Genomic DNA, 15,895 nt, shown 5'->3' on the forward strand with positions numbered 1-15,895 from the left:
ATATACTTAACAAAAAAAGTGTGAAACAATTGAAATTATGTCTTATATTCTAGGTTCTTCAAAGTAGCCACTTTTTGCTTTGATGACTGCTTTGCACACTCTTGGCATTCTCTTCATGAGCTTCAGGTAGTCACCGAAAATGGTTTTCGCTTCACAGGTTTGCCCTGTCAGGTTTAATAAGTGGGATTTCTTGACTTATAAATGGGGTTGGGACCATCAGTTGTGTTGTGCAGAAGTCTGGTGGATACACAGCTGATAATCCTACTGAATAGACTGTTAGAATTTGTATTATGGCAAGAAAAAAGCAGCTAAGTAAAGAAAAATGAATGGCCATCATTACTTTAAGAAATGAAGGTCAGTCAGTCTGAAAAATTGGGAAAACTTTGAAAGTGTCCCCAAGTGCAGTGGCAAAAACCATCAAGCGCTACAAAGAAACTGGCTCACATGAGGACCGCCCCAGGAAAGGAAGACCAAGAGTCACCTCTGCTTCTGTGGATAAGTTTATCCGAGTCACCAGCCTCAGAAATCGCAGGTTAACAGCAGCTCAGATTAGAGACCAGGTCAATGTCACACAGAGTTCTAGCAGCAGACACATCTCTACAACAACAGTTAAGAGGAGACTTGTGCAGCAGGCCTTCATGGTAAAATAGCTGCTAGGAAACCACTGCTAAGGACAGGCAACAAGCAGAAGAGACTTGTTTTGGCTAAAGAACACAAGGAATGGATATTAGACCAGTGGAAATCTGTGCTTTGGTCTGATGAGTCTGATGAGTCCAAATTTGAGATCTTTGGATCCAACCAACGTGTCTTTGTGCGACGCAGAAAAGGTGAACGGATGGACTCTACCGTGAAGCATGGAGGAGGAGGTGTGATGGTGTGGGATTGCTTTGCTGGTGACACTGTTCGGGACTTATTCACAATTTAAGCCATACTGAACCAGCATGGCTACCACAGCATCTTGCAGCGGCATGCTATTCCATCCGGTTTGTATTTAGTTGGACCATAATTTATTTTTCAACAGGACAATGACCCCAAACACACCTCCAGCCTGTGTAAGGGCTATTTGACCAAGAAGGAGAGTGATGGGGTGCTACGCCAGATGACCTGGCCTCCACAGTCACCAGACCTGAACCCAATCGAGATGGTTTGGGGTGAGCTTGATCACAGAGTGAAGGCAAAAGGGCTAACAAGTGCTAAGCATCTCTGGGAACTCCTTCAAGATTGTTGGAAGACCATTCCGGGTGACTACCTCTTGAAACTCATAAAGAGAATGCCAAGAGTGTGCAAAGCAGTCATCAAAGCAAAAGGTGACTACTTTGAAGAACCTAGAATATAAGACATAATTTCAGTTGTTTCACACTTTTTTGTTAAGTATATAATTCCACATGTGTTAATTCATAGTTTTGAGGCCTTCAGTGTGAATGTACAATTTTCATAGTCATGAAATACAGAAAACTCTTTAAATGAGAAGGTGTGTCCAAACTTTTGGTCTGTACTGTATCTGTGTGATTTAAGGTCATAAAAATTCAAAGTTTGAAAATTGCCATATTTCCATTTTTTTCAGAAATAAACGCAAGTCATATCGAAGAAATTTGACTGCTAACATGAAGTACAATATGTCACAAAAATCAGTCTCAGAATCAGCGGGATCTATTGAAGTGTTCAGGAGTTATAACCTCATAAAGTGACAGTGGTCAGAATTGTAAAAAATGGCTTGGTCATTAAGCAGCAAATTGGCTCTGTCACTAAGGGGTTAAAGAAAACCGAATAAAACAAACAAGAATACGACATGAAAATGTATTTTTAACTTAAGGAAATGTTTGTTTTTTTTACTTTTCTTTGCCAAAGTAAAGTGGTGGGTGGTGGCACATTTCACTTTTCAACATACTTTACTGCATATCTCGAGTAAAATTTTAAACTTTTGGCACTGTACATGAATTTCACTGACTAGTGGAGATAAATAAATTTTCTGCAACGGATAATGAAGCTAAAGTGTCCAGAGAGAGAAGAAAAAAAAAAAAAAAGAGTTCACCAGATGACAAAGTGGAAAGTCCTATTCATCGTCTGCTATGAGCAGCCATTCAATACGCTGCTTCGCTGAGAAACTTCCTGTTGTGTTAACTGGTTTGAGACCTTAAGGAACAATACTATAAAACAGTGCAGAAAGAAAATAAGAGAAGAAGAGTGGAAATGGTACATGCTCCGAAGAAGGTATGCATTCTTACTGACTGTCTTGTATGTACTTTGTATACGTCTCTTTGCACTTGGCTTATACCGTTGTATAAGAGCATTACTTGGGGCTGCACGTAGTTGGAGACGAGTGCACTGAATTGCATGGATCTCAATGCAATCCTCTGGACTTCAGTAATCATTTAGAAGTTAAAATTGTAAAATCCCACTAAAAAAGTATCAGTGTAGCCCCAGACTAAGTCAGGGCTCTGTGATTCTCCCTGTGTAAACCAAAAGTACACACAAACTTTTTATTTTGAAAGTTTTGAATTTATTTTAAACTAGTGAATATTCCAGTCCAAGGAATAACACTAAATTTGGAGATTTCTCAGTACAATGTTTCTGTGTGTCGTCCCCAGCTCAAAATAATAAGTGAAGATATGGATGAGATCATGGGTAAGAAAGATAAGCCAAATCCACTTGTCAGATGCAGGTTTTATCTTATCACATCGATCTGAAGCACATGGTATGTAGATAGTAGATATATGGTATCGCTGCTGGAATAGAATTAATGCAGAATATAAAGAAAATGAGTTCCTTGTTTCCGTTACTAATATTACTGATATATTATAATCTTTGGGGTCTGTGAATAGCACTGGTAGGGAGATATGTTGGCTTATAATGCATGTGTTGGGGAACAGGGCAGTGCCCCTCAATGAAATTGCATTTCCCATAAGAATTACTCTCAAATGTTTCCACCAGTGTATTACTCATGCACAGAACTGATTCATAAGTGCCTAGAAGTACAAAATGAGTCTCGGCTATAAATATGCCGGGTGTTGAAACGTAAATGTGCTCCCATATCACATTTTACCAGTTAAAAACCTAAACTCCCCGCCCTCCTATTGTATTTCTCGTGTATTAAAATAGGTTCCACCCCTGACTCCTCGTAGAAACCAGAAACCGGGAACCCCCACCTAGAATTTCCCTAGCCCACCTGGTGTGTGCATAAACTCTGCACACTTTTTGTCCAGCAGTCCAAATGTGCAACCATGCAATAAATAACACAGGGCAGCAGGCTTGGACTGGCCAACAGGAGAACAGGAGAATCTTGCGGTGGGCCCTGTGCAGGAGTGGGAAACCACCCTCTTATAAGAGCAGTACTTGGCACAATCGACACAGTTCATTGCTATATAAATTTGTGATGGAGGATAATGTCACATTTGCATGTAGCTGAAAAGTGGGGCCCTGGAGTTGGTTAGCGGTGGGCTCTTGGCGCCCCAGTCCGACACTGCAGGGCGGTAATGTAGCACATCCGAGCACCATAAGCAAGCAATGCAATAATGAAGACAATCTAACTGCAAACATGTCCAAAGACATATTAATTATGAAGGAACCTTCACCATAAGGCTATGTGCACACGTTGCAGATTTGACTGTGGAATTTTCTGTGCAGATTCTGCATTTCTTGGCAGAAAACGCAGGTCAGAATCTGCACCTATTTTTGGTACCGTATTTTCTGGTGTATAAGACGACTGGGCGTATAAGACGACCCCCAACTTTTCCATATAAAATACGGAATTTGGGATATACCCGCCGTATAAGACGGGGGTCATCTTATACGCTGTCATCTTATACGGCGTGTGGTTCCCAGGGTCTGAAGGAGAGGAGACTCTCCTTCAGGCCCTGGGATCCATATTCATGTGAAAAATAAAGAATAAAAATAAAAAATATGGATATACTCACCCCTCCGACGGACCCTGGACCTCAGCGGTGCAAGCGTCTGCCTCTGTTCCTAAGAATGCAGTGAGTGAAGGACCTGCGATGACGTCGCGGTCACGCGACCGCTCATGTGACCGCGACGTCATCGAAGGTCCTTCACTCACTGCATTCTTAGGAACGGAGGCAGACGCTTGCACCGGTGAGGTCCAGGGTCCGTCGGAGGGGTGAGTATATCCATATTTTTTATTTTTATTCTTTATTTTTTACATGAATATGGATCCCAGGGCCTGAAGGAGAGTCTCCTCTCCTTCAGACTCTGGGAACCATCCAGGATCGCTCTGTGCACCCGTACCCGGCGTATAAGACGACCCCCGACTTTTGGGACAATTTTTAGGGGTTAAAAAGTCGTCTTATATGCCGGAAAATACGGTATGTGCACAAGTTGCAGATTTTTGTGCAGATTTCTTCCTTTTTACCCCTGCGGATTTCTGTTATGGAATAGGTGCAGAAACGCAGCAGATCTGCACAAAGAAGTGACATGGTCCTTTTTAGGGTATGTGTCCACGTTCAGGATTGCATCAGGATTTGGTCAGTATTTTCCATCAGTATTTGTAAGCCAAAACCAGGAGTGGGTGATAAATGCAAAAGTGGAGCATATGTTTCTATTATACTTTTCCTCTAATTGTTCCACTCCTGGTTTTGGCTTACAAATACTGATGAAAAATCCTGACCAAATCCTGATGCAATCCTGAACGTGGACACATACCCTAAATCTTATTTTTACAGATAGATCATGAAGGTGAATTCTTTAATACTATGTAAATAGGCAGTGTGAGGCGAGTAAAACATGGCTTCTTACTTCCAGAAACAGCATCTATCTGATCCACAGGCAGTATCTGGTATTGCAGCTCAGCCACATTATGCTAATATGTGTCTGGGCAGCATTAAAAGACATAGCGCCCGAATCAACAAAGCTTTTACAAGTAAAAAACTTTGAAAAGGTGCAAAATTTAGGTGCTATTTGCAGTTGTGGCAAAATTTGCAACTTTGATGTTTTCATAACAGTTCCTCCCAGCTCTGACAAAATGGGTGGAACAGGGATGTGGTGACCGCCAGTCGTCAAGTTCATGATGAACGACCTCATTCGCTATGTCACAAATCTTACTTCAGGAGGTGCTAGAGTAGTATTTGTGGTATGGCACACAGAGGTGTATGCCACTCCTGATTCAATAAGAGGCGTGCACCTCTTCATGAAGAAGGAGCGTCAGACTCTAGAACGCCCCCTTCATCAAGACAGGTTTAAACAATGCCAGTCTTGATTAAACGGGTCCATTGATTTTGGCCAAAAATGAAGCCGATTCTGGAACAAAAAAGCCATGCTTTTAAGCCTCCATTCATCAAGCCAATTTTTTGGGAATAAAACTGCTTGAAATGTAGCAACGTTTTTCTGCAAAAAGGATGACAATTTTTAAACAAGTCTTGGACAACTCTTTATTTTATTATTTTAAATTGGCCAAGCTTCGCCCGGAATGGGACATGGCCAAGCACAGCCAGCAAATTCATCATAACTTACCCCACAAAGTGGCATCAGTTATGACAAAAATATACTCCAGTACCTGACTGAATAACCTTTCTTGCGGTGGCATGTGGCAGCTGAAAGGTGTGCTAACTTTATTAAGAAGTGCATTCATATTAATTTGGTGCTTCTTACTCCACCACTCTTTTCATCAAGACTATTGTACAAAATGTCGGCCTTGATGAATCGGGAAACAGGTGGTAGAGGCATGTTACTAAGTTTTCCCTGACATGACTAATCAGACATTTACGTTTACACCCCCTATAGATGAATGCAAGCCTTCGTACATATTTCCTGCTTTGAAAGTGTTAATTCGCTTACCTTGTCTGCCCTGTGGTCAGATGCAGCATGATTTCCTATCAAACAAAAGAGAACTTCATCAAAATCTAGAACATTATTTTGCAAAATTATTATTCTCTTTCAAAATGTTAAAGGAAACCGTTCAGCAAAAGAAATGTTGGTTACCTGCAATTCTAGCGCTAATCTGCAGGTAAAATAGAATTTTAATCATATGTGGCCTTCTAATTGGAAGTGCAGCTACAGGGAGAAAATTAAGTTATATTTTCCCTGCAGCCGCTCGCTTACAGCCTTGAGGGCGGTGCAAGAAGCTGTGATCAGTCAGTGTTCACTACACAGTCAGCATCCTCTAAAGAGGACTTGTCACCATGGCAAAAGTGTCCAGTTTTTGTTCTAAATTTAATCTTCCTACTACCCTGAATATTCTGCTTTTTAATTATTTTTTTTTAAATCTGCAATATAGTTCCAAAAGATACGGTCATTTTTATTTAGTTGAAACAAATAAGCTTTTTATGGTCTTTAGTAGGGGGTGTTGCTCACATGGTAATTATGCAAAACAACCCAAATACACCCCTCACCCAGAGAATTGTGGGAGCCATACCCCATTCGTAAAGACCATAAAAATGAGTACCAAATAAAAAGGCCCATATCTCTGGAACCAAATGGCGTTTTCTTTTTTTTAAACAATACTGAGTGGAAATAAACTTATTGGATTCAAAATCTGCCAGATCTCTTTCGTATTTTTTCTGTTTATTTTGGTAAATAGCCTCCTGTAAGCTCTCAGATTTTAGATCCTGTTGTAAAGATTTCTGTAATTAGTCCATGAGCCAAGAACCAAATTTGACGATATCGGTACCAAGCGGAGTGACTAATTCTCTTTGGTATTTTTAGGTAGATGCATGTCTGTAGTTTATTTTTTGATATGATAGCCCTTACATATACGTAGCTTATTAACCCCTTCAGCCCTAGGCCTATTTGTACCCAAGTGCCTAAGCCAATCTGACCTGTGCCACTTCATGGGCTAATAACTTTGGAACGCTTTCACCTATCCAAGCCATTCTGAGATTGTTTTCTCGTGACATATTGTACTTCACGTCAGTGCTAAATGGGAGTCAATATATTTTACCTTTCTATATAAAAAAATGCTAAATATTCGGAAATTTTGGAAAAATCGGCAATTTTTTAACTTTGAAATTCTCTGCTTTTTACAAAAATACTGATACCCCCCATAATAGTTATTAATTTACACTCCCCACATGTTTACTTCATATTGGCATCATTTTGAAAATGAAACCTTATTGTTTTACGACGTAATAGGGCTTATAGTTTTATGCGCAATTTTTCACATTTACAGCAAAACCCACTTTTCAAAGGACCAAGTCACTTCTGAAGTCACTTTAAGGGGCTTACATAACAGAAACCACCCATAAATTACCCCATTTTGCAAACTACACCCCTCAAGCTGTTCAAAACTCATTTTTAAAAACTGTTAACCCTTTAGGTGTTCCACAGGAATTTTAGCATGAGCCAAGAACCAAATATGACGATATCGGTACCACCCGGAGTGACTAGATGTAGTATTTGTAACAAAATTTAATCCAAGTTATGTAAATACACACTGAACATGTCATGTGCATATATATATATATATATATATATATATATATATATATATATATATATATATATATATATATATATATATATATGTTACTCCATAATATCTTCAACATCGGACTCTGAATCTGACTGTTGTTCTACTGGCTCGTCTTCAGTACCCTTGTTCTGGCATGTCTGTAATCTGCACATGTCTGTGCACTTCAGGCCATTGCTGAGGCAAGTACACTGAGGAAGTTCACATGACCGCACACACTTGCAGGACAGTAGCTGTATAATAGCTTCTGGTGCTGGTGCCCCTTGCATCCACTTGACAACAAGCTTTCCGTCGTTATCTATCATCCAACCGCAGTCTGTTGGGTTTGCAACCCATGGCTGGCTCTGCAGACTTCTCCTCCAGATCGCAGCCTGGTAGTTTGCACGCAGTGCATGCATGAAAAGGCAGTCCTGGCAAGGAGGGAGTTGACTTGACTCTACCACTCCACGTCTGGCACAGAACAGCTGATAACGGAGCCTGTTTACCTCAGTTGTTTGGGTAGTTGGCAGGTACATGTGGCAGGTGATTTCCTGTAACTTCTCAAAAAGTTCGGTAGACACTTCCCATGAACGACCAACTTCCTGAAAGGCATCCTGGTATGTCTTGTTCATCTTCAACTGCTTGAGTGTCGTCATCTTCCCACGGCCAGCGAATGCACTGACGGTGTCACAGCCTGTAAATGCATGCATACCAATCAATGAATCACATACGCTGCCTCCCAATGTTCGGCTCAGAGTGGTGATATCCAGGAATCTTGTCCGGTTCTGTGTACCGCATTTCTGGAACAGGTGGGATGGGATTTTGTGGCACATGCCCAGACACAGGACCATGACATCAGTATCCTCCGAAGTGATGATGACCGACTTGTAACCAGATTCTGCTGCATGAAGAGCATGGAGAAGGAGGCGTGTGTCTGCTTCTTCTTGATTTGACTTAAGGTCAGCAGCCTCTTCCCACTGTTCTTTGGTGATCTTAAAGCAGAGCTGCTCACATGTGACATACAGCTCCTTCTCCTCAAGCTTCTCCCTGTGGTGTTTCGCCTTCCATTCTTCTACCAGAAACTTTATGAGACTTGCCTTGTTGGAGGAACTACTTAGAAGCTTTTTCCACTGCTGGATGTTGTGCCCATGTTGAATGTTCTTGAAATGGATCCCTGTGCCTTCATATCTGTTGACTCTTTCTGTATCTTTGATGGATGTCTCCTTGTAGACGTCAAAGACAATATCAATGCGCTTGCTCTTAGCACCCTCATGGATAGCGCGACTCATTGCTGTGCCTGCTAGCTGGCCAAATGTTGCATTGTTTCCCTTCAGTTTCTGAACCAGGCTCATCCCATCAATGATGGTTGCAGAGGGCTCGGGGATCACTTCTGCAGGACGAGCATTCCTCTCCAACTCCCTTGCGAGGGCAGCCTTGTTGGTCTTGCGGATAGACCCATCACCATTGGCAAGTGCCCATGGCAATGGACCCAGGGGATGAGTCAAGACATCACTCATTTGTAGCTTTCTGTTCTCAGCTACAAGTATCATCTGGCCAAATAGGTTTCTGTCAGCCTTCAAAATTACCTCCTTGCCAAGACCTTGTCTGCGCGTCTTCATTTGGATGTTAGAGAACGTTTTAAGTTTGTTCTTCGTCATCTTGTCATGAAACAATGTAGTTGGCTTATCGGTACCCAAACGCTCATCCTTGAATGTTTGATATGCATCCTCTCCTATACTGTATGCCCCTTGAAGGTCTTTGGCTACATCTGGTGGTGCTACAGTCGCTGTTGACAAACTGATAAGTTCACCATTATGCTCTTTGTTGAAGGGGTTCACCCAACCTGTCTCCAGCAGTTGAACGAAAGATTGGACATCGGCTTCATCTCTTCTAATCCTAGACACCTGTAGGTCTGAATGGCTGAAGTCAGTATATTGTTGGCCTACCAGGGCCCTCAGCTGCCTCAAGTACATACTGCGGTACTCTGATGTCAGGTAGAACCTGGAAACAGCTCCAACTTTGAGGCTGAAGCCTTTTGTGCCCCCTGGTGTCTGGGTGTCTTTGTTGATTGTCTCTTCAATGGTCTGGTCCACAGGAATTCGTCCAAAAGGATTCTTGCTACCGATCTGGACCGAAAAGCCACCTTGCATGAAGTATTCATGGACCTCTGGGTGTTCTATGGGCAGCCGAGACATTGTGGCATAGTAATAGGTTAGGTATCGGGCATAGTTGACCTTGTCATAGGCAAAACACCATGGTATCATCTGTCGGATTGCTCCTAGGTGAAGCATCCAGTTGCCTTCTCTTGAAGCTCGAACCAGGGCCAGCATGGTCTCGACCATGTCCAAGTATGACATCCAGAATGCTGAGAGTTGTTCATTTCTGAGGGTCTCAAGATAAACTTGAAAGAGCTTCAGGGTAAGTGTGCAAGATTCATTATCCAAGAGCTTTTCGAAGGATCCCTGCGACACACTGATGCGAAAGTTTGTGATGTTCTTCAGTGTTTCATCCAGATGGTGAAGGTCCCTTGCATGGTTTTCTTCTAGCCATGGAAGGAAGTTTTTCCATGCAAGCCTCATAAGTGCTTCATAGACCAGCTTGTGTAGTCTCACTGCTCTGTTGTACCTCCGGCCGTCCATCACTCCAGACACTGATCCTTCAGCGATTACACCGGATTCAACACACAGATCTCTAAGGCCTGCATCCTGAAATCTGTTCCCTATGATAGAGAGGAGATTACAGATTGTGTGGAAGACACCCATTCTAATTATAATGTTCTTGAACTTCTCCTGTTTCCAGATAACCTCGGCAGCTTTGGCATAGAGTGCTTGATCAAACACACACACAATTCTGTTAAGCTTCAGGGTCTGCATGATGGCATGTGTTTGCTCCAAGACTTCATTCACAGTGGACATGGCTGTTGCAGGAGCATTGATAGTGGGCAGGTAGCTTACAGTGTCCTGGGCCACTACAATGTCGCTGCGGATTTTTATGTTGAACCCAGTCCAACTGCTGGTGGTCTGATCCTCATGGTCTGACATTCTAGCCAGAAGCCAGATATGGTTTTTGGTTTTTGAATCCTGGACCTCCTTGGTAGTGTTAACATTCGAAGTCTCAATCCTGGGTGGCTCTCCCCGCTGCCCAACATTGTATATCGGTAGCATTAATTCTGTCAGAGTTATGCTTCTTTTCTTCGACTTGGTTACATCTGGCAGGACTTTCTTTGTCACAGAGCATGCAACATTGGACTGAACAGCAATGCCATTGACTCTATGAGATGTACCTGCTCCACTTAGTGTCTCCTCAAGTCTGTCAATGTTATCCCAGGCCAGGGTTGTGAACACACCTGGGTAGATACTTGCTGGCATTGGGATGTCATCCTTTGAACATTCCAACTTCTGGATACAAAGGGCTGTATCGATCTCCTCAGCCATTGAATATGACACACAGTGGCCAAGACGATTCAGAGTTCGAATCAGTTCTGTATTGCCGGTCAAAGACTTAACTGCAAAGGATAGCAGTACGTGCTTTGGTGGCTTTGTCTTTCCATTGGTAACAGCAAAAACCAAGTCACTGCCGAAGGATGTGGCAAGACGTTGAGCTCTTTCACAGGTAGTTTGGCACTCACAATCTCCTGTAAGCAGGGTTTGCAGGAATTGAGTGACTAATGCAGGAACGACATTCTGATCTGTATTGGGAGGCCATGGCTGACTCACATCTTGCTTCTTGATCTCATTCCTTAGCTGCATTGCTGCTTTGGTTACGATATCTCCAGAGTTAGCAGCTCTTGCTTCTTGCAGATCTTTTGTCATGCTGTGTACTTGCCGGACAAGGTCGTCCATTGATAGGCTACATGGATAGACTAGAAGCTTACCTTTCTCATCTGAGAGAAAGCGGAGTGATTCCCCAATCTCTGTTTCAAGTTTTCGTCGAACATGTTTCTTTGTCGATGGTTTCAGTTGGATGATACCACGGGATATCATTAATCTCTCAAGCCTAGATGTGAGGTTTATCATAGGCAGTACTTCTGGGTTTGGGAACAATTTAGTCCTTATATACAAGAAGAGTTCTTCAAGGGCCTCTTTCTCTGCCTCTTCGTAGCGTACTTCCTCGCTTTCGACCTGATTTTCAGCTGCACTAGACCTACAGGCCACTTGGGAATCATCTTTTGTGAATAGTTTGTAGCACGACTTGTGGTAGTGCCCCTCTGCAGCAACAAGGTCTCTGCTAAGTAAACCAAGTATTCTCTGTGTGCCTTTCCTTATCGCTGCTCTGCGGATCGTCTCATCTGCTCGTAGCTCAACACACTGGACAATTGGCTCCCTTGTTTGTTTTCCTTTTAGGTACTTGCTTGACTTCTCACAGAAGATACATACTTTGGCATACACCCTGCTATCACTGGGGGCACCCCTCGGTAGCTTCCTCATGGAGATTTTGCTTGCTGTTTCGACATTGACACCCTTGCCAAGGATAGAATCCAGTGACTTCTTCATTGTAAAGATACTACGACATTTACGGTGATATTGTATGTGTGGTATTTCTCCTTCTTCAAGGCCCTTAGCTGCTACCAGGACTGATTCATGCTGCCTGATCTCTGCAGCCCTAAGCAATGTTTTCCAGGAGTCCAAATCCTTAAGGGACGCCAGATCATCGCTGTCATCATTAGAGCAGTGTATGATACAGTCGATCCGTGATTTCTTCCTTGCTGGTACTTCCATCATGCCGTTAGATAGTCAGTAAACACCTGCAAACACAAAGAAAAACATTAAAATTTTATTTACCGTATTTCCTGGCGTATAAGACGACTTTTTAGCCATGAAAAACATGGCTCCAAGAGGGCGGTTGTCTTATACGCCGAATACAGCCGCCGGGGGGAAAGGCCGCCGCGCAGGGAAGGAGGAGGCAGGGGCCCACCTTCATGAGGCGCTCGTTCTTAGAGCTGGGAGCGCTGGTGCTAGGTGACTGTTCCCCCTCTCTCCACAAGTTCCTTACCAGCAGCAGCACACAGTACAGGACTACAGGACCTGTGGTGATGTCACGGCCATGTGATCAGTCACAAGCCTGGGAGGTGTCAGCCTCTACAGAGGGAGATAGGAGCTCTGCAGAGAAGACCGGAGAGTCCTGTTCAGCACAGAACGTGTATGTGTCAGTGTGTGTGCGTGTGTTGGGGCACCTCAGGGTGTCTTCAAATGTGACATAGCCCCCTAGATTTCTTCCAGTAAAATTTGCACTCCAAAAGTCATTTGGCGCTCCTTCCCTTCCGAGGCCTGCCGTTCCCCAATACTGCAGTGTACGACAACATATCGGGTGTTGTTGTGTTCGGGAGAGATTGGTGAACAAATAGTGGGGTGCATTTTTTGCTGGTACACCTCTTAAAAATAAAAAAATGAGCCTAAAATGACACCTTCATGTAAAAAATGCACTTTTTCCATTTTCTCAACCAAGTGTTTCCAACTACTGTGAAACACTGGTTGGGTCAAAGTGGTCACTATACCCCCTAAAAGATTCCTTGGGGGTGTAGTTTCCAAAATAGGGTCACTTTTTGGGGTTTCCACTGTGGGGGTACCTCAGGCAGCCTTCAAATGTGACATGGCCCCCTAGATTTCTTCCAGTGAATCCGCCACCCAAAAACCACATAGCGCTCCTTCCGTGTTGAGCTGTGCTGTGTGCCCATACTTTAGTTTACGAGTACATGTGGGGTGTTTCTATAAACTGCAGAATTAGGGTAACCAAGTTTGGGTTTGCCGTTAACCCTTGCTAGGTTGCAGGTAAAATTGGATTACAATGTAATATCTGGAAAAAAAATGAAATTTTGAAATTTCGCCTTCATTCTGCTAAAATTCCTGTGGAACACCTAAAGGGTTAACAGTTTTTAAAAATGAGTTTTGAACAGCTTGAGGGGTGTAGTTTGCAAAATGGGGTAATTTATGGGTGGTTTCTGTTATGTAAGCCCCTTAAAGTGACTTCAGAAGTGACTTGGTCCTTTGAAAAGTGGGTTTTGCTGTAAATGTGAAAAATTGCGCATAAAACTATAAGCCCTATTATGTCGTAAAACAATAAGGTTTCATTTTCAAAATGATGCCAATATGAAGTAAACATGTGGGGAGTGTAAATTAATAACTATTATGGGGGGTATCAGTATTTTTGTAAAAAGCAGAGAATTTCAAAGTTAAAAAATTGCCGATTTTTCCAAAATTTCCGAATATTTAGCATTTTTTTATATAGAAAGGTAAAATATATTGACTCCCATTTAGCACTGACGTGAAGTACAATATGTCACGAGAAAACAATCTCAGAATGGCTTGGATAGGTGAAAGCGTTCCAAAGTTATTAGCCCATGAAGTGGCACAGGTCAGATTGGCTTAGGCACTTGGGTACAAATAGGCCTAGGGCTGAAGGGGTTAATAAGCTACGTATATGTAAGGGCTATCATATCAAAAAATAAACTACAGACATGCATCTACCTAAAAATACCAAAGAAAATTAGTCACTCCGGGTGGTACCGATATCTGGCCCGGCTCATGGACTAAATGTGTCAATTTCCGTTTCAATGTTCTTAAGTGTGGCTGTATTTTTCTCTACAATGATACTGATAAATTCCAAAGAGCACGTATTGGCTGCCTTGATCCATCTGTTGACAAGGATATCATCATCCAAATCAAAAGTGGGGAATAAATGGATTCTCAATCCCCTAGGGATAATTCTCTGCATATATAATTCTCCAGAGTAACCTTAGTCCACCAAATCTTTGTCTTCTTGTGCAATGCATTCCTGTATTTTTTTTACATTCTCCTGTTGGTTGTTGGAAGTAGAAGTAGGTAAAGGACCAGCACCTTTCTTAAAAATATTAGAAGCTTTCGCCTGCCAAGAACTTTCTTTGGCCTTGAAATCCATATTTATGGGCTCTGTTTAAACAACAGTTCAAAGTATAATTTATTCACAACTGGGTGCCCCAAGTAATTGAACCCATCAACCAAAAGGGTAATATACCACTACACCAGATATGTATAACTAAAATGGTGATCAAACATGAATAAAGGATGATCCCAGAATGTGGTATTTAAAGATAAAATATCACTTTATTGAAATACAATTAAAACAAGAACAATGATCATAGAATGGTGCTAAATCCAATAAAAGAGGGTCTTAATTGCTATAGGGTATACCAATACACTGGCCAAAATGCTAATGCATATAAGCCTAATCTCAATGAGAATAGGTTACAAAATCTGATACTATGTCTTATCAGGATGTAAATGGAACTGCAGCAGTATGACAGTCAATAGTTCTTCTGCAGCGCCCCCACTGCCGCAGGGCCGAGGGGTACCCGGTACCGGGCCTCTGAGTCTCTGCTCTGGGGTTGTCACGGTGGCTAGGCCCGATCCGTGACCCTGCCGAGGGGCGCACAGTCAGTGATAGATATGATGGATGATGGTAGTGGCTGTAGCGGTGCAGTTGTGGGGTGCAGGTCGCGGTAAATAACGAGGACACCAGGTTGCAGTCTCTTTACCTCTTTACTGAAGATCTCTGGGTCCTCAGTCCGGAATAGGGTTCACCAGGCTGCGCAAGTCCGGCCGGTCCAATGGCACCTCCAGAGTTCTCTTCACAGGTGGAAATCTGTGCCTTCCTGCTTGCGCTATGTGTTGTGGTCCTTCCCTGCTGTGCTTATGGAAAGTCCCCACAACTGTTGTGTCTGTTTCTTAAGTTCCCTCACAACTCGATTAGATGATGTTCTGCTAATCCTCCGTCCCTCCCTGATGTTCTGGTTGGGACGGCACCCGTTTGACGGGTAGGCTCGGAGCTCTTCCGGGACCCTAGAGTCGCCCCTCTCCACAAGTTGCCCCCCAAGACTGCATAGGTGATTTAAGTTAGACAGCCCCCCTTAGACTGACTGTCCTGCCGCTGTTTAGAGTATTGCTTGAAGCTGGATATTATGATACTCCCTCGGCGTTCCGGCCACCGGTTATGCGCCTCAGTAGGATGTTGCCTCGGTCTTACAGCACGACTCCTACTGGTATTCTCCTGTTGCTATGATCTCGTTTCTCACTCAGCACAATCTATCTCGCTTCTGGTCCCTCCTTGGGCACTGCCGCTATGCTGAGCAGGCACGGTCCCGTTACGTTCGTTCAAGTTGCCAAGCCTCTGTCAGGATCCCACCCCTGACAGAGACCCTACTGTATCTTCCCCTGCAACACCCTCTGCCACAAGGTGTTGCCTGGTTCCAACCCAGTCAGCTTCTGATCTAACTTCCTGCCTGACCCCCAGTTTACCCACTATGGTGGGGAGTGGCCTAGTGAATAGAACCCTTAGCTCCCCCCGGAGGCCCGGCTGTGAAATGTATTGGTGTCTGTGATACCTGGTCAGACGAACTCCTTCAGTGCCATCAGACGTACCATAGCTCCCCATAGCGGCGGAGCCACAGTACTGCAACGACCAGGACTCTGGGGCGCTGCACTTCCTCACCCCTGCATTGAGTATTTGTGAGCAAACGTCTCATCT

The 15,895-nt window shown here is 43.3% G+C and overlaps 1 protein-coding gene across 1 annotated transcript in view; it reads left to right on the forward strand.

Annotated features, from left to right (window-relative positions):
* Positions 1–1,763: 1,763 nt before the first annotated feature.
* GPR132 (G protein-coupled receptor 132) overlaps positions 1,764–15,895 on the forward strand; it is a 43,764-nt gene continuing 29,632 nt past the window's right edge. The window contains exon 1 of the mRNA XM_077298802.1: positions 1,764–2,211. The gene's annotated coding sequence lies outside the window, so the exon portion shown is untranslated. The remainder of the gene's footprint in view (positions 2,212–15,895) is intronic.

Source organism: Ranitomeya variabilis, chromosome 1, assembly GCF_051348905.1.
Source record: "Ranitomeya variabilis isolate aRanVar5 chromosome 1, aRanVar5.hap1, whole genome shotgun sequence".
Taxonomy (NCBI): domain Eukaryota; kingdom Metazoa; phylum Chordata; class Amphibia; order Anura; family Dendrobatidae; genus Ranitomeya; species Ranitomeya variabilis.